General features: G+C 49.2%; 2 long non-coding RNA genes across 2 annotated transcripts; one reads left to right on the top strand and one right to left on the bottom strand.

Annotated features, from left to right (window-relative positions):
- Positions 1–4,513: 4,513 nt before the first annotated feature.
- On the bottom strand, positions 4,514–8,657 carry LOC140419967 (uncharacterized). Its single transcript, XR_011946116.1, has 2 exons — positions 8,559–8,657; positions 4,514–7,669 (listed from the first exon to the last, which is right to left on the bottom strand). It is a non-coding gene; the product is annotated as an uncharacterized lncRNA (long non-coding RNA).
- LOC140419966 (uncharacterized) lies at positions 8,646–16,373 on the top strand. The gene is made up of 3 exons (XR_011946115.1): positions 8,646–8,862; positions 11,278–12,307; positions 14,779–16,373. It is a non-coding gene; the product is annotated as an uncharacterized lncRNA (long non-coding RNA).
- Positions 16,374–17,856: the final 1,483 nt, after the last annotated feature.

Below are 17,856 nucleotides of genomic sequence, written 5' to 3'. Positions count from 1 at the left end.
ATACAACCATAGTGGGCTGGATCTCGAATAACGATGAGTCCGAATACAGGAAGGAGATAGAGAACCTAGTGGAGTGGTGTAGCGACAATAATCTCTCCCTCAATGCCAGCAAAACTAAAGAGCTGGTAATTGACTTCAGGAAGCAAAGTACTGTACACACCCCTGTCAGCATCAACAGGGCCGAGGTGGAGATGGTTAGCAGTTTCAAATTCCTAGGGGTGCACATCTCCAAAAATCTGTCCTGGTCCACCCACGCCGACGCTACCACCAAGAAAGCACAACAGCGCCTATACTTCCTCAGGAAACTAAGGAAATTTGGCATGTCCACATTGACTCTTACCAACTTTTACAGATGCACCATAGAAAGCATCCTTTCAGGCTGCATCACAGCCTGGTATGGCAACTGCTCGGCCCAGGACCGCAAGAATCTTCAGAGAGTCGTGAATACCGCCCAGTCCATCACACAAACCTGCCTCCCATCCATTGACTCAATCTACATATCCCGCTGCCTGGGGAATGCGGGCAGTATAATCAAAGATCCCTCCCACTCGGCTTACTCACTCTTCCAACTTCTTCCATCGGGCAGGAGATACAGAAGTCTGAGAACACGCACGAACAGACTCAAAAACAGCTTCTTCCCCACTGTCACCAGGCTCCTAAATGACCCTCTTATGGACTGATTTCATTAACACTACACCCTGTATGCTTCATCCGATGCCAGTGCTTATGTAGTTACATTATATATGTTGTGTTGCCCTATTATGTATTTTCTTTTATTCCCTTTTCTTCTCATGTACTTAATGATCTGTTGAGCTGCTCGCAGAAAAATACTTTTCACTGTACCTCGGTACACGTGACAATAAACAAATCCAATCCAATAAGGATACCAAAACTGCACACAATATTCCAGGTGTGGCCTCAGCAATGCCCTATACAATTGCAGTAAAACATCTCGATTCCAATAATTAAATCCTCTCGCTATGAAGGCCAACATACTATTTGCCTTCTTTACTGCCTTCTGTACCTGTGCGCTTACTTTCAGCGACTGATGCACGAGGACACCAAGTTCTCGCTGAGTATCCACCTCACACAATTTACACCCATTCAAATAATAATCTGCTTCACTATTTTTGCTCCCAAAGCTGTAAAAGGAGCATGGAGCTGAATATGGAACTGAAAGGGGATTTCGACATGAAGGGAGGGCGACTGGTACCGAATGAGTATCTGCCTTTACCACAGAACTTGGTGTCCAAGGCATTGCTGACTCACGGCACCGAGGACCCTGGTTCGATCCCGGCCCCGGGTCACTGTCCGTGTGGAGTTTGCACATTCTCGCAGTGACTGTGTGGGTCCCACCCCCACAACCCAAAAAAAGATGTGCAGGGTAGTTGGATTGGCCAGGCTAAATTGGCCCTTAATTGTAAAAAATAATTGGCTACTCTAAATTTATTTTAAAAAAGAACTTGGTTTCCAAGCCAGAGTGAAAAAGGAGGCAGTCGAGACACTGATGGGTTAAACGTTGACAGTGAGGTATTTGATAGGCTGAATTTACTGAAAATCGGTAAGTTACCAGAACCGGATGAGACAGATTTAAGGATACGGAGTTTATATTAACTACAAAGGAGAAGAACACAGCAGGAGAACAGCAGAGGTTACAGAGATAGGGAGGGTCACAGGTGCTGAAGGTGGTTGCAGAATTCAGGAGTGTTGTAGGGGTAGACAATGTTACAGCGACAGAGAGGGTCTTCGGGGCTAAAATAATTTTTACACAGAGAGGGAAACTTATATGGACAGAAGGGTGCCGGGGCAGAGGGAGGGCTGTGGGGGATGTAGGGTAATGCATGACGGTTAGGTTAAATCACCACAAGTTAGCTCTCCCCCTCAAAGGGGAAAGCAGCCTATGGTCATCTGCAACTATTGCGACTTACTTTACTGTAGGGGAGGGAACTATTATAGAGATAGGGAAGGTTGGTGGGACTGTATGAAGTATGAAAGTTCAGGTGGGGTGTAAAATCAATAGGAGGTTTCAAAGATAGGAAGCGGTGTAGGGATGGGAGGAAGCTACAGAGATAGAGAGAGTTGTAGGGGCTGGAGGGTGTGACAGAGACAGGGAGAATTGTACAGTTGAGAGAAGGTAACAGGCATGGGGTGGTATTAAGAGTCTCAACACAGTAACTGGGATGGAGAGAGTTTTATGGCTATTGGGATTATCAGACAAGGGAGCAATTGAGGGGATACAGCAATAGTGAGTATTTTTAGAGGCTGGGGAAGATTACAGCACTGTGTGCATTGTGGGGGCATCGAGGATTTAACAGAAAAAAAGAGGTTGGAGGGGGTTAAAGTGGTTTTAGAGATAAGGTAGGGTTGCAGGGGCTTTAGGGTTGCAGCATCTGGAGGAGATTGCTGTAATTTGATGTGCTATCTAAGAGTTGAGCTAACGGGTGTTATGGAGGGTGGAGGGGATGTAGGAACTGAAGAATATTACAACGATAAACAGGGTTATACCTCTTAATGAGGTTGGAGAAATAGGGATAGTTTTGGGATTGGAGGAGGTCACAGAGATAGGAAGGGTTGTAGGAGCTGGAGGATATAGGATGTAGCCTCTGAATGACAAACTCAGATCAGAAGGGGCGAAGGTTTAGTGGATCGTAAAGAGAACTGGAGGGTTCTAGTGGGAGGAAAATGTGAGATTGATGGGGATCGTTGCAGAGATTGGAATTGGTAACAGAGATAGGGCGAGTTAGATGGTCTGGATGTACCGAGAGAGATAGGGCGTGGGGTTCTCGGCGGCGCGCCATTCGCCGGCGGCGGGATTCTTTTTGTTTAAAAATTTTATTGGAGGCATTTTCAAATATATACTTAACAAAGAAGAAAAACACAAAATAACCATGGCAACAGCGAACAGCCACAACATCCTTACACCCCCCCCCCCAGAAATCTCCCCCCCCCACCTCAACTTGGTGCCACCCCGAGGCCTCCCCGCCCCCCCTCACCCCGTTTTTTTAAAATAAACATTTTATTGAGGTATTTCTTTGGCATTGTAACAGCAACAAAATAACAATGTACATAACAAGGAAAATATTAACCTAGTGCAAATACCACCTCCCTCTCCCACAGGTCCTACAATTACTTACCCCCCTAATCTACGCGAGCCTAACCCCCTCCTCCCCCCCCTTCTGCTGATGATTAATTCTCCGCGAAGTCGACGGACGGTTGCCACCTCCGGGTGAACCCTAACAGAGACTCTCATGGCAAACTTAATTTTCTCCAGGCAGAGGAAGCCAGCCATGTCCGAAAGCCAAGTCTCCGATTTCAGGGGCTTTGAGTCCCTCCATGCCAGTAATATCCGCCTCCGGGTTACCAGGGAAGCAAAGGCCAGAACATCTGCCTCTTTCTCCTCCTGGATTCCCGGATCCTGCGACAACCCGAAAATCGCCACCTCTGGACTCATTGCCACCCTCGTATTTAATACCTTGGACATGACGTCGGCAAACCCCTGCCAAAATCCCCTCAGCCTTGGACATGCCCAGAACATGTGGACATGGTTCACTGGCCCCCCCGCGCACTTCGCACACCTGTCCTCCACCACAAAGAATCTGCTCATCCGAGCCACTGTCATGTGGGCCGGTGAACGGCCTTGAATTGGATCCGGCTGAGCCGGGCACATGTTGCGGTCGCGTTGACCCGACTCAGCGTGTCCGCCCAAAGGCCCTCCTCTAACTCTCCCCCCAGCTCCTCCTCCCACTTTTGCTTTGGCTCCTCAGTCTGCGTCTCCTCCAATCCCATAAGCTCTTTATATATGTCCGAGGCGCTTCCCTCTCCTATCCATCCTCTAGAAACCACCCTATCCTGAATCCCCCTTAGCGGCAGGAGTGGGAAGGTTGGTACCTGCTTCTGCAAAAAGTCCCGCACCTGCAGATATCGAAATTCATTTCCCCCCGCCAATGCAAACTTCTCCTCCAGCGCCCTCATACTCGGAAAACTCCCCTCTATAAACATGTCGCCCATCCTCTCGATCCCCGCTCTCCGCCAAATTCGGAACCCCCCCCCGTCCATCCTCCCCAGGGCAAAGCAGTGATTATTGCAGATTGGGGACCACACCGATGCCCCCTCTGCTTCCACATGTCTCCTCCACTCCCCCCAGACTCTCAGGCCGCCACCACCACTCGGACTGGTGGAGTACCGCGCTGGCGAGAATGGTAGAGGCGCTGTTACCAACGCCCCCAGACTTGTGCCCTTCCAAGAAGCCGTCTCCATGCGCACCCACGCCGGCTTCCCCCCCCACCAGTCACCTCCTCACCATGGCTATGTTAGCCGCCCAGTAATAACTGCTGAAATTCGGCAGCGCCAGCTCACGATCCCCCTGACTCCACTCAAGCATTGCCCTCTTCACCCGCGAGGACTTGCCCCCCCCACACACAGCCCACAATAACTTTATTGACCCGCTGAAAAAAGGACTGCGGGATGAAGATGGGAAGACATTGAAAAATGAATAGGAATCTTGGGAGGACCGTCATTTTTACCGTTTAATCTCTGCCCGCCAGAGACAACGGGAGCGCATCCCATTTCCGGATCCCTCCTTCATCTGATCCTCCAGTCGGGCCAAATTCTATTTAGTCGCAAATCCATCGCCACTCGGATACCTAGGTACCTGAAACTGTCCCCTACCACTCTGAATGGCAGATCCCGCAGTCGTCTCTCCTGATCTCTCGCCTGGACCACAAACATCTTGCTCTTCCCCATATTGAGCTTATACCCCGAAACCATCCTGGATGACCTGCATCAACTGCTCCGATGGTCGCAGCGCCACCACCCCAGGCGTCTGGTCCTCGGCCATGCTGTCTCCTGCTGCAGCTTCAACACAGCTCTTGGCTAACTTTTTATTTCTGCCTTTTCGTGCACTTCTGGTTCTTTGCTCCATACACGAATACGTGGAAACAGTGCCCAATTGATTCAGCCTTTGAATTTACCGTTTAAAACCAGAAAAAAGTCCAGGGGAAAGGTCCGAAAGTCCGACCAGAGCGGGAGCCACCAAATGTGCAACTTACTCCTTCACAGCCGCCACCGGAAGTCTCCCTCCATAGCCGCAACCGGAAGTCCAGAGTTGGTGAATTGGCCACTCTACATTGCTCCTTAATTGGAAAGAATGAATTGGGTACTCTAAATTTAAAAAAAAAAACACTCCTGTCTCTGCCTGGAATGGACCCACATTGGTCATTGCTAATCTTTTCCTTTTCACATTCCTATAGGAGCTTTTCCAGTCGTTTTTTATGTTTATCGCTCTCATATTCTATTTTCTCTTGATCAGTTTCTTGATCCTCCTTTGCTGAATTCTCAAACAAGTTCTCAATCCTCAGGCTTACGACTATTTTGGCCACTTTATGAGTCTCCTCCATTGATCTAATGGAATCTTTAACATTTCTTGTTAGCCACGGTTGCATCACTTTTCCTGTTGGATTTTTGCTCCTTAAAGGAATCTATGTTTGTTGTATTTGTGTGAAATAAGAGTCGCCAAAGTCCCAGAGGACCAGAGTCTGCTTTGCCCTCTTGAGAGAGAGAGAGCTGACTGGTGGTGATTGAATCTGACGGTCACCACACCTCAGGCAAGGGGCAATGTTGAAAAGGTGGGGCCTTCATGGATAACCTCAGCCGGTACGGGAGTTGAACCCCCTGATGTTGGAGTCGCTTTGCATCACAAACCAGCCATCCAGCCAACTGAGTTAATTCTCCCTGGTGTGAACTCGTTGGTGTTTCCGCAGGTTGGATAACACGGTGATGGCCTTCTCACACGGAGAGCAGGTGAACGGCCTCTCCCCAGTGTGAACTCGCTGGTGTGTCTGCAGGCTGGATAACTCAGAGAATTTATTTCCACACTGAGAGCAGGTGAACAGCCTCTCCCCAGTGTGAATTCGCTGATGTCTCCACAGGTGAGAGAAACCGTGGATATGCGGGGACTGCAGGTGGGATAACTGAGTGACTCCCTTCCCACACTGAGAGCAGGTGAACGGCCTCTTCCCAGTATGAACTCGCTGGTGTATCTGCAGGTTGGATGAGGAAATGAATCCCTTCCCACACTGAGAGCAGGTGAACGGCCACTTGCCGCTATGAACTCGCTCGTGTATCTGCAGGCTGATCAACTGAATGAATCCCTCCCCACACTGAGAGCAGGTGAATGGTCTCTCTCCAGTGTGAACTCGCTGGTGTGTCCGCAGACTGGATAACTGACTGAATCCTTTCTCACACGGAGAGCAGGTGAACGGCCTCTCCCCGGTGTGAACTCGCTGGTGTGTCTGCAGGTCAGAATACTGAGTGAATCCCTTCTCACACTGAGAGCAGGTGAAGGGCCTCTCCCCAGTGTGACTACGTTGATGAATCTCCAGCGCAGATGGGACTCTGAATCCCTTCCCAGTCCCCACATTTCCATCGTTTCTCCATATTCTGGGTCTATCGTGTCTCTCCAGGGCGGACAATCAGTTGACGCCTTGTTCACACACAGAACACGTGTACGGTCTCTCCCCACTGTGAATGGTGTGATGTTTTTTTCAGGCTGTGTAACTGGTTAAAGCTCTTTCCACAGTCAGTGCTCTGGAACACTCTCAGTCGGGTGTGTGTGGCTTGGTGCTTTTCCAGTCATACTGATGTTCAAAATCTTCTCAAGCTGACAGACGAGGCAAACATTTCTCCTTCTAGATTTAAAGTCCGATGACGTTCAGGCCCTGATGAATCGAGTGACCCAGTCTGATCGAGACGTTTAGTTTGAGATATCTGTCTGTAATTCCTCCTTTTCTAATATCTTGTAAAAACAATTTACAAAAGACATCAGTGTCAGTACAGCAGAAATTAAGAACAGACGGGGACTTCGGTTGCGACATGTCGGGAGCGGCCGCATGTGAGGCAGCTCTCATCCGGGGACTTTGTTTTCCATCTTTCTCAGGCCTCTCCGCAGTGTGAACTCACTGGTGTGTCTGCAGGCTGGATAACTCAGAGAATTTATTTCCACACTGAGAGCTGGTGAACAGCCTCTCCCCAGTGTGAACTTGCTGATGTCTCCGCAGGTGAGATAACTGAGTGAATCACTTCCCACACTGAACAGTTGAATGGCTTATGCCCAGTGTGAACTCGCTGGTGTGTCTGTCGATGGGATAACTGAGTGAATCCCTTCCCACCCTGAGCAGTTGAACGGCCTCTCCCCAGTGTGAACTCGCTGGTGTGTCTGTAGGCGGGATAACACAGTGAATCCCTCCCGACACTGAGCACAGGTGAACGGCCTCTCCCCTGTGTGACTGCGTTGATGAATCTCAAGTTGAGATGGTGCATTGAATCCCTTCCCACAGTCCCCACATATCCACGGTTTCTCCATGTTTTGTGTCTCCTTGTGTCTCTCCAGGTCAGAAAATTAGTTGGAAGTCTCGTTCACACGTGTCACTCCCCGCTGTGAATGGCACAATGTTGATTCATGGGGGGGGGGGGGGGGGGCAGGGGGTCTCAGTGCTTTTCCAGTCACAATGATGTTTAAAATCCTTTAGAGGCTGTCAGATTAGGCAAACAGTTCTTCTTCCCTTGTAGATTCAAAGGCTGATGATAGTCAGATTCCCAAGGAATCTGGTGACTGTCAGATCGAGACGTTACGTTTGAGATTTCTGTCTATAATTCCTCCTCTTCTCATATCCTGTAAAAGGAGTTTACAAAAGACATCACTGTCAGCACAGGATAGAAATTCAGAACAGACAATTCTAGTTTCTGGAGAACATTCTTTCCTCTCTCATTCCCCAATACCGAGTCTCTGACGCCTCTTTCTCCCTGTCTTCAGGGAGCGGACTTGGAGGGGCAGAGTCTCGGAGCAGTCAGTATAAAGACCTTTCCTCGGGGATTCACGGCCTAGTTTCCAGGGAGTGGACTGAGAGGTCCGGATTTTCGGAGCTCAATGAAAAAACCTTTCCTTGGGGATTCACGGCCTACTCGCCAGGGTGTGATTTTGGAGCCGGAATTTGAATATCTTACGTTGGGAATGCGCTGCCCAGTCTCCAGGTAACGGATCGGAGCTGGAGGACTGAGAGCCGACTGGTCCTCCAGCCAATCAGAGTGAATGAGAGGCGGGGCTGGATGACTGAGAGCCGACTGGTCCTCCAGTCAATCAGAGATAATGAGGGGCGGGCCTGGAGGACTGAGACTGCCGCTTGGCCCTCCAGCCAGTCAGAGTTAATGAGGTGCGGCGCTGGAGGACTGAGACAGACGCATGGTCCTCCAGCACGCAGTGAATGAGGGGCGGGTCTGGAGGACTCAGAGAGCCGCTCGGTCCTCCAGTCAATCAGAGAGAATGAGGGGCGGGGCTAGAGGACGGAGACAGCCGCTCGGACCTGCAGCCAGTCAGAGTGAATGAGGGGCGGGGTCTAACCTGATTGTTTTCCCCTCCCCTTCCTCCACTCACTGAACAAATATTTTGGGCATTAACTTGAGCCTGGACCTGGGAAAGAATTTCCCGAACCAGAATCAGGGAGCTGACAACTATTCATCAGGTTTTGCGGCTCCACAGAGTATTTCCAAATCTTTCCACCCACCTCCTTAGTTTTGCTCGGGCTTTCCAAAACGAACAGGCCCATTATTCCGAATGCGCATGCTCCAAACACCGACAATTCCGCTTGCTTCCAAACGTCGACCGGTAATGCGCATGTCCATAACAGAGAGGCAGCTGCGCATGTGCAGAGACCCTCCCCCCGCCCTGACTTCCCGCTGAAATGTTGACGAAAGGAAAGAGTGGGCCACCGGAAGGACTTTTGCCCTCCAGCCAATCAGAGCGCGGGCTTTGTGTGAATGAATATTGAGCTTTACCCAGACTGATACATCCTCTTGTCTCCAACATCTGTGAGTAAAACAGTTTCTTTCCTCCCCCTTTCCATTTATTTTCTCATTCTGATCTTTAATTGGTGACTTGCAGCAACTGAAGGGAAAGGAAGTGAATCCAGGGAGGGTGCAGACTCTGCAAAGCTTGGCCCAGGTCTCTCTCTCTCTCAAAGACATTGACATCCTTTGCTCCCTCAGCTTGACACATTTATTTGTCTGGCTAAAAGGATGGTACCTTTTATGATTCGCCAGACCCGAGAACACCAAGCTCACCTGTCTTCCACCCCCGAGAACAAAACCACACAACCTAGTCAGATGCCCCCTGTCAAGCTCCACTTAACACAGGAGGAGGTTGTGTTGACCCTGTACATTCTCACTCCACACCCCCTCCACAGAAACCAGATCCAATTCACCCTTCCACTTTCTCCTCACCTCATTCAGTGGAGCTTGCTCTGCAGACTGTAGATATCTGAAATCCTACCCTCACCCACGTCAGCAAGAGATAGAATCCAAATCATCAGAGACGGCAGGGGTGCTAAAGGAAACGCCGAGATCTCCTTACGTAGGAAATCATGCATCTAAGAAAATTAGAGCTCGCGAGTTGTAATTTTTCCACCAGTTCATCAAAACCAATAAACCTGCCGTTCACAAACAAGTCACCAAACTTCTCCAGAGCTTCCCTCCTCCAGGACCTAAATCTAAATCCGTAGGCAAAAAGTGGTGAGTCCCATAGAGAGGGGCCAACAACAATATTGAGCTGAGCCAATAGCGTTGCCTGAACTGTCTCCAAACCTTCAGTGTAGCCACCACCACAGGGCTCAAGGTAAATTTCATAGGAGAAAACGGAAGCAATGCATTAACCAAGGCCCGTAAACTGGACCCTGACAAGTGCCTGTCTCCATCTGCCCCCATATAGAATTCAGATCTCTGAATAACCCCAGCACCCTTTCAATATTGGCTGCCCAATAATAGAACAAAGAAAAGTACAGCACAGGAACAGGCCCTTCGGCCCTCCAAGCCTGTGCCGACCATGCTGCCCGACTAAACTACAATCTTCTACACTTCCTGGGTCCGTATCCCTCTATTCCCATCCTATTCATGTATTTGTCAAGATGCCCCTTAAATGTCACTATCGTCCCTGCTTCCACCACCTCCTCCGGTAGTGAGTTCCAGGCACCCACTACCCTCTGTGTAAAAAAACTTGCCTCGTACATCTACTCTAAACCTTGCCCCTCGCACCTTAAACCTATGCCCCCTAGTAATTGACCCCTCTACCCTGGGGAAAAGCCTCTGACTATCCACTCTGTCTATGCCCCTCACAATTTTGTAGATCTCTATCAGATCGCCCTTCAACCTCCGTCGTTCCAGTGAGAACAAACCGAGTTTATTCAACCGCTCCTCATAGCTAATGCCCTCCATACCAGGCAACATTCTGGTACATCTCTCCTGCACCCTCTCTAAAGCCTCCACATCCTTCTGGTAGTGTGGCGATCAGAATTGAACACTATACTCCAAGTGTGGCCTAACTAAAGTTCTATACAGCTGCAACATGACTTGCCAATTCTTATACTCAATGCCCCGGCCAATGAAGGCAAGCATACTGCATGCCTTCTTGACTACCTTCTCCACCTGTGTTGCCCCTTTCAGTGACCTGTGTGTGGACCTGTACACCTAGATCTCTCTGACTTTCAATACTCTTGAGGGGTCTACCATTCACTGTATATTCCCTACCTGCATTAGACCTTCCAAAATGCATTACCTCACATTTGTCCGGATTAAACTCCATCTGCCATCTCTCCGCCCAAGTCTCCAAAACAATCTAAATCCTGCTGTATCCTCTGACAGTCCTCATCGCTATCCGCAATTCCACCAACCTTTGTGTCGTCTGCAAACTTACTAATCAGACTAGTTACATTTTCCTCCAAATCATTTATATATACTACAAACAGCAAAGGTCCCAGCACTGATCCCTGCGGAACACCACTAGTCACAGCCCTCCAATTAGAAAAGCATCCTTCCATTGCTCCTCTCTGCCTTCTATGACCTAGCCAGTTCTGTATCCACCTTGCCAGCTCACTCCTGATCCCGTGTGACTTCACCTTTTGTACTAGTCTACCATGAGGGACCTTGTCAAAGGCCTTACTGAAGTCCATATAGACAACATCCACTGCCCTACCTATATCAATCATCTTTGTGACCTCCTCGAAAAACTCTATAAAGTTAGTGAGACACGACCTCCCCTTCACAAAACCATGCTGCCTCTCACTAATACGTCCATTTGCTTCCAAATGGGAGTAGATCCTGTCTCGAAGAATTCTCTCCAGTAATTTCCCTATCACTGATGTAACGCTCACCGGCCTGTAGTTCCCTGGATTATCCTTGCTACCCTTCTTAAACAGATGAAATATGGCTAAGCCTGTCTCTCTCTCTCTGCAGGAATGTCCTGCAAATCCTCGGGGTCCTTCCCACCCAAATGAAAGAAGTAATCAGCGTATTGATTTTAACATTGGATGATTTGGGAAGAAAGATAAAAGATAGGGAGACATTGGAAAGGAAACAGCAACCTCGGAAGGATGTTCATGTTAACCATCTGAACCCTGTCGGCCAAAGACAGTGGGAGGTTGCCACCTCTGCAAATCTGCCCTGACCTCATTAACCAGCCGAGCAAACTGACATTTCTGAAGAGAGGCCCACTCGTGGGCTACCTGGATTCCCAGATAACCAAGCTGGATCTGGCAAGGTTAAAAGGCAACATCCCCAGGTCAGCCCCCCTCTCTGGGGGATCACCAGATAATATGAGCTCTTGTCCGGATTTACTCTGTACCCAGAAAAGGAGTCAAAACTCCACAGAAGCTTCATTATCTCATCCATCATGGAGACTGGGTCCATGATATAAAGAAGCAGATCATCTGCATACAGGGACACCCTGTGCTCTCTCCCTCGCGCTCTAACCCTGTCCATCACCCGGAAAACCTCAACATAGTAGCCAATGGCTTTATTCACAGTATTATCGAATTCCTACAGTACAGAAGGAGGCAATTCGGCCCATCAAGTCTGCACCGCCCCTCTGAAAGAGCATCCTACCTAGGCCCACACCTCTACCCTATTCCTGTAACCCAACCACCCCCTTTTGGACACTAGGGGGATGTTTATCACGACCGGTCCACCTCACCTGAACATCTTTGGACTGTGGGAGGAAACCGGAGCTCCAGGAGGAACCCCACTCAGATACGAGGAGAAAGTGCAAACTCCACACAGACAGTCACCCAAGGCTGGAATTGAACCCGGGTCCATGGTGCTGTGAGGCAGCAGTGCTAACCACTGTGCCACCATGCCACCCCAAGGCAAGCAGAAGCAGAGACAGTGGGCAACACTGCCTTGTGCCCCTATCCAACTGAAAATAACCTGAGCTCAGCATATTTGTATAAACACTAGTGGTGGAGGCCTTTTAACAAACGGATCCAAGGTATGAATTTCTGCCCCCCAATCTGCTCCATTAAGTTAGATGGGTTCTTGATTAATAAGGGGATCAGGGGTTATGGGAAGAACGCAGGAGAATGGGGATGAGAAAATATCAGCCATGATTGAATGGTGGAGCAGACTCGATGGGCCGAGTGGCCTAATTCTGCTCCTATGTCATATGGTCTTATGAAAGTCACCACCACTTTGGCCACCCCGAAGGAATCACAGACCTGGGCATAGATCGGTCAGACTAGGATCCAAAACACAATTAAAGTCTCCCCCCAAGATTAGCTGATGTGTGTCCAAGTCAGGAATAGAGGTCAGTAATTTATTAATATAAACTGTGATCGTCCCAATTCGGAGTGGACACATGTACTGGGACTATCAAGGTGCCCACCAAAGACCCACTGACAATCACGTGTCTCCCATTCGGATCTGTCAGAATTCGAAAAGCTGAAAAAGAAACGCTTTTACTTATCAACACTGCGGTCCCCTGGGACCTACATCTGTCCCACCCAAGCCTTCCGTAACCGTGTCGGATCCTGACCCGCAAATGGCTCTCCAGCAAAAACACCACATCCGCATTCAAACTCCTCACATAAGCGAATATCCCTGATCTCTTCACTAGACCGTTCAACCCCCTCACATCCTCACATTCCAAATGGCCAGTCGGATTGAGGGTTTACCCCCACCCACCCCATACCCCAGTCAGCCATATCCACCAAAAGAGATCATTCTAAAATGACTGAAAAAGTATCGGCATCGAGCCCACCTGAGTCGGCCACCAGGCCCCCAACAAAACAGAGCAAAGAGCAAGCTGTAGTCGCTGTCGATAAACCGTCCCCAGCTCCCCATCCCCCAGCTCCCCATCCCCCAGCTCCCCATCCCCCAGCTCCCCATCCCCCAGCTCCCCATCCCCCAGCTCCCCATCCCCCAGCTCCCCATCCCCCAGCTCCCCATCCCCCAGCTCTCCATCCCCCAGCTCCCCATCCCCCAGCTCCCCATCCCCCAGCTCCCCATCTCCCAGCTCCCCATCCCCCAGCTCCCTGCCTCTCATTAAAACCACAACCAAAAGCCCGAAGAACCCCCCCAGACCCTTAGCTCAACAATCCTTAACCCCAAACAGAACCAGCGCACTCAGCCCATTATCTAAAACCTATACTATGTTAATGAGCTGCAGTTACCCCCACCACTTCGTTCCCATTAACTACCTTCTTCAGCTCGCAGGGCAGCTCCCCCCCGGGGCATATAAAACTGAATAACCATAACAACCCCCCCCCCTCCCACCTGCACCCAACTTTAAATAAAGGAAACCCCCACCCCCACAAAAAAAACAGTCAAATACAAACTGGTACAAGAAACCCCAACAAGACCCCAAAACCACAATCCCTCTCCAAAAACAACAAGACCCCATATATAATACAAACTATACCGAGCCTGAGCTTCCTCACAAAAGCATCGGCATCATCCAGCGCCTCAAAAGTAGTGGTCTTTTGAATTACAACTCACTGGGAGGTGTGCGGGGTAAACCACCCCAAACCGAACACCACGTATGAAAAGTGCAGCCTTGGCCTTGATAAATGCCGCCCTCTTTTTTGGCAGCTCCGCCCCCACATCCTGATGGGGCCTGATGGCATGGCTATCCCATTTGTAGTTACGGTGATCATTCGCCCACCTCAGGACTTGTTCCTTATCCCGGTAACTGTGGAACCTGACGGTAATTGCCCGAGGTGGCTCTCCTGGGCAAGGCGTCTGACAGAGCGAGTGATGGGCCCCAACCAGCTCAGGAAGGAACAACTGTTCACCCTCCCCACCATCTTCCCAAACATCCTGGACGTGTATTCAGTCGGGTGCGGGCCCTCCAATCCCTCCAGCAGCCCCATAACGCAAAGAGTTTGTCTCCTGAAGCGATTCTCTAAGTTGTCTACTTTGGCACATAGAGATTTGTTATTATCAGCCAAAAGACCATTTTAGCCTCTAAAGAGACAATCCGCTTGCTCTTCATCGAAAGAGCCACCCCCATGCCCTGCACCCTTTACCGTTTATCAATTGAATAGGAGCTGGGGGCTCCTCGGTTGATATAGGGAAATCCTCGGAGATAGTCGGCTGTTGCTAAGATGCCCATGAGCATCTCAACTGACAACACTATAACTTTCGCTTCGGCAGCAGCCGCCGCCATTTTGTTTTCAATGAGCCTGGAAAAGAATCTGAATCGGATGACAATTCTTTGCCCGCTGGCTTCTTCAAACTTGGTTTCTTGGACATTTCCACAGTAATTGAGCTTTATCCCATTGACAAATTTGAAATATCCCCAAACCCCCTCAAAGACCGGGTGAAAATGATGGAAAACAAAGTCCCCGGATGAGAGCTGCCTCATATGCGGCCGCTCCCGACATGTCGCAACCGGAAGTCCACGTGTGTTCTGAGTTTCTGTCCTGTACTGACACTGATATGTTTTGTAAATTGTTTTTACAGGATATTAGAAAAGGAGGAATTACAGACAGATATCTCAAACTAAACGTCTCGATCAGATTGAGTCACTCGATTCATTAGGGCATGAACATCATCGGACTTTGAATCGAGAAGGAGAAATGTTTGCCTCGTCTGTTGGCTTGAGAAGATTTTAAAACATCAGTGTGACTGGAAAAGCACCGAGACACACACACCCGAGTGAGAGTGTTCCAGAGCACTGACTGTGGAAAGAGATTTAACCAGTTACACAGCCTGAAAAAACAGCAGGAAGAGACCGTACACGTGTTCTGTGTGTGAACAAGGCGTCAACTGATTGTCCGCCCTGGAGAGACACAAATAGACCCAAAATATGGAGAAACGATGGAAATGTGGGGACTGTGGGAAGGGATTCAGAGTCCCATCTGCGCTGGAGATTCATCGATGCATTCACACTGGGGAGAGGCCATTCACCTGCTCTCAGTGTGGGAAGAGATTCACTCAGTTGATCAGCCTGCAGATACACCAGCGAACTCACACTGGGGAGAGGTTGTTCACCTGCTCCCAGTGTGGGAAAGGATTCACTCGGTTCGATAACTTGCAGTCACATCAGCGAGTTCACACTGGGGAGAGGCCGTTCACCTGCTCCCAGTGTGGGAAGGGATTCACTCGCTTATCCCACCTGCAGACACACCCGCAAGTTCACACTGGGGAGAAGCCATTCACCTGCTCCCAGTGTGGGAAGGCATTCACTCGGTTATCCCACCTGCAGACACACCAGCGAGTTCACACTGGGGAGAGGCCATTCACCTGTTCTCAGTGTGGGAAGACATTCACTTTGTTATCCAACCTGCGGGCACACCGTCGCGTTCACACTGGGGAGAAGCCATTCGCCTGCTCTCATTGTAGGAAGGGATTCACTCGGTTATCCAACCTACAGAGACACCAGCGAGTTCACATTGGGGAGAAGCCATTCACCTGCTCTCCGTGTGGGAAGGGATTCACTCAGTTATCCCATCTGCAGGCACATCAGCGAGTTCACACTGGGGAGAGTTTGTTCACCTGCTCTGAATGTGGGAAGGGATTCCGTGATTCATCGCAGCTGCTGAGACACAAACAAGTTCACAAGTGATTACAGGGGTTGGATTCTACCGCCCCCTCAACATTGTCCCTCGTCTGAGGTGTGGTGACCCTCAGATTAAATCGCCACCAGTCAGCTCACTCTCTCCCTCACAAAGGGGGATGCTCTTATGGAATTCTGACAATGGTACCAGCCAGTAACAAGGTTAAGATAAGTGAGTTATGTATACACGAGACCCAAGGATGGTCGATGAGGGGGTCTGGAAGGCATCATGAGTTCATGAGTAACCCCCTAGCTGTCCATGAGCTGATCACGCAATTCCCTGCTGCCCAGTAACCACTTTCATTGGATCTACCAGTCAATGTGTGTAATCTACAATCATTGTGATTGGATCGTGTCCGGCTGAGTTGGGCTGACTAACTATTTGAATTTGTATAAATGATGATGATTCCCTTTGTTCAGTGGAGAGGTATCTGCCTTTGCCCAGAGGCTTACTCCCCGCCGGCGTTACAACAATAAACTGTTTGATGTTTGAAGCAGACCTGAATGTCGAGGGATTCTTTTGGATTCATTCCCGCTCACAGGAGCATAACCTACTTTTGTATTCAATTCCCCCACAATAAACAATAACATTCTATTAGCTTTCCTAATTACTTGCTGTACCTGTATACTCGCCTTTTGTGATTCATGCTCTTGGACACCCAGATCCCTCTGAATCTCAGAGCTCTGCAATCTCTCACCGTTTAGATAAGAAGCTTTTTTATTCTTCCTGCCAAATGGACAATTTCACATTTTCCCACATTATTCTCCATTTTGCATATTTTTTCCACTCACTTAACCTATCTATATCACCTTGTAACCTCCTTATGTCCTCTTCACAATTCACTTTCCTACCTTTCTTTGTATCATTGGAACATAGGAGCAGGACTTGGCCATTCAGTCCATCGAGCCTGCGCCAACATTCAATACGATCATGGCTGATCATCCACTTGAGTGAGTCTGTGTGAGTGAGTATGTGGGGGTGAGTGAGTATGTGGGGGTGAGTGAGTTTGGGTGAGTGAGTGAGTCTGTGTGAGTGAGTGAGTCTGTGTGAGTGAGTGAGTCCGTGTGAGTGAGTGAGTGAGTCTGGGTCCCCCACACTATCCCCATATCCCTTTGTGTTATTGGTATTTAGAAATCTGTCAGTCTCTGCTTTAAACACACTCAATGACTGAGCTTCCACAGCCCTCTGGGGTAGAGAATTCCAAAGATTCACAACACTCTGAGTAAAAAAATATCTCCTCCAAGACCGGTCCTAAGTGGCTTCCCCGTTATTTTGAAATTGTGTCCACTGGTTCCAGACTCCCCAACCAGGGGAAACATCTCACCTGCACCTCCCCTGTCTATTCCTTTCAGTATTTTGTAGGTTTCATTGTGATCACTTCTCATTATTTGACACTAGAGGATACAGGCCAGGTTTCTCCAATCTCTCTAAGGGCAGTCCTGCCATCCCCGGAACAAGTCTGGTGAACCTTTGTTGCCCTTTCCCTCTGGCGACAAGGGCAGTAAAACTGCACACAGTCCTCCAGCTGCGGTCTGACCAAGGTTCTACACAACAGGTACATTCTGGACAGTCTCACGACTTTGCATTTATTTTATCCTGGATAGTATGGGGGAGGCGGTGGCCTAGTGGTATTGCCACTGGACGAGTAATCCAGAGACCCAGGTATTATTCTGGGGTTCGAATCCCACCAGGACAGATGGTAAAATTTGAATTCAATAAAAATTTGGAATTAAAAGTCTAATGATGACCATGAAACTGCCCTTTGAGGAGAGATTGTTGTAAAAACCCATCTGTTTACTAATGTCCTTTAGTGAAGGAAATCTGCCATCCTTACCCAGTCTGGCCCACATGTGACTCCAGAGCCACACAGATGTGGTTGACTCTTATCTGTCCCCCACTGTAATGACCTAGCAAGCCACTCAGTTCAAGGGTAATTATGAATGGGTAACAAATGCTGACCCAGCCAGTGATGCCTACATTC

The sequence above is a fragment of the Scyliorhinus torazame genome, chromosome 5, assembly GCF_047496885.1.
Source record: "Scyliorhinus torazame isolate Kashiwa2021f chromosome 5, sScyTor2.1, whole genome shotgun sequence".
NCBI lineage: Eukaryota > Metazoa > Chordata > Chondrichthyes > Carcharhiniformes > Scyliorhinidae > Scyliorhinus > Scyliorhinus torazame.
Note: the sequence above shows the minus strand (reverse complement) of the source record. Positions and strands in the feature narration are given on the sequence as shown.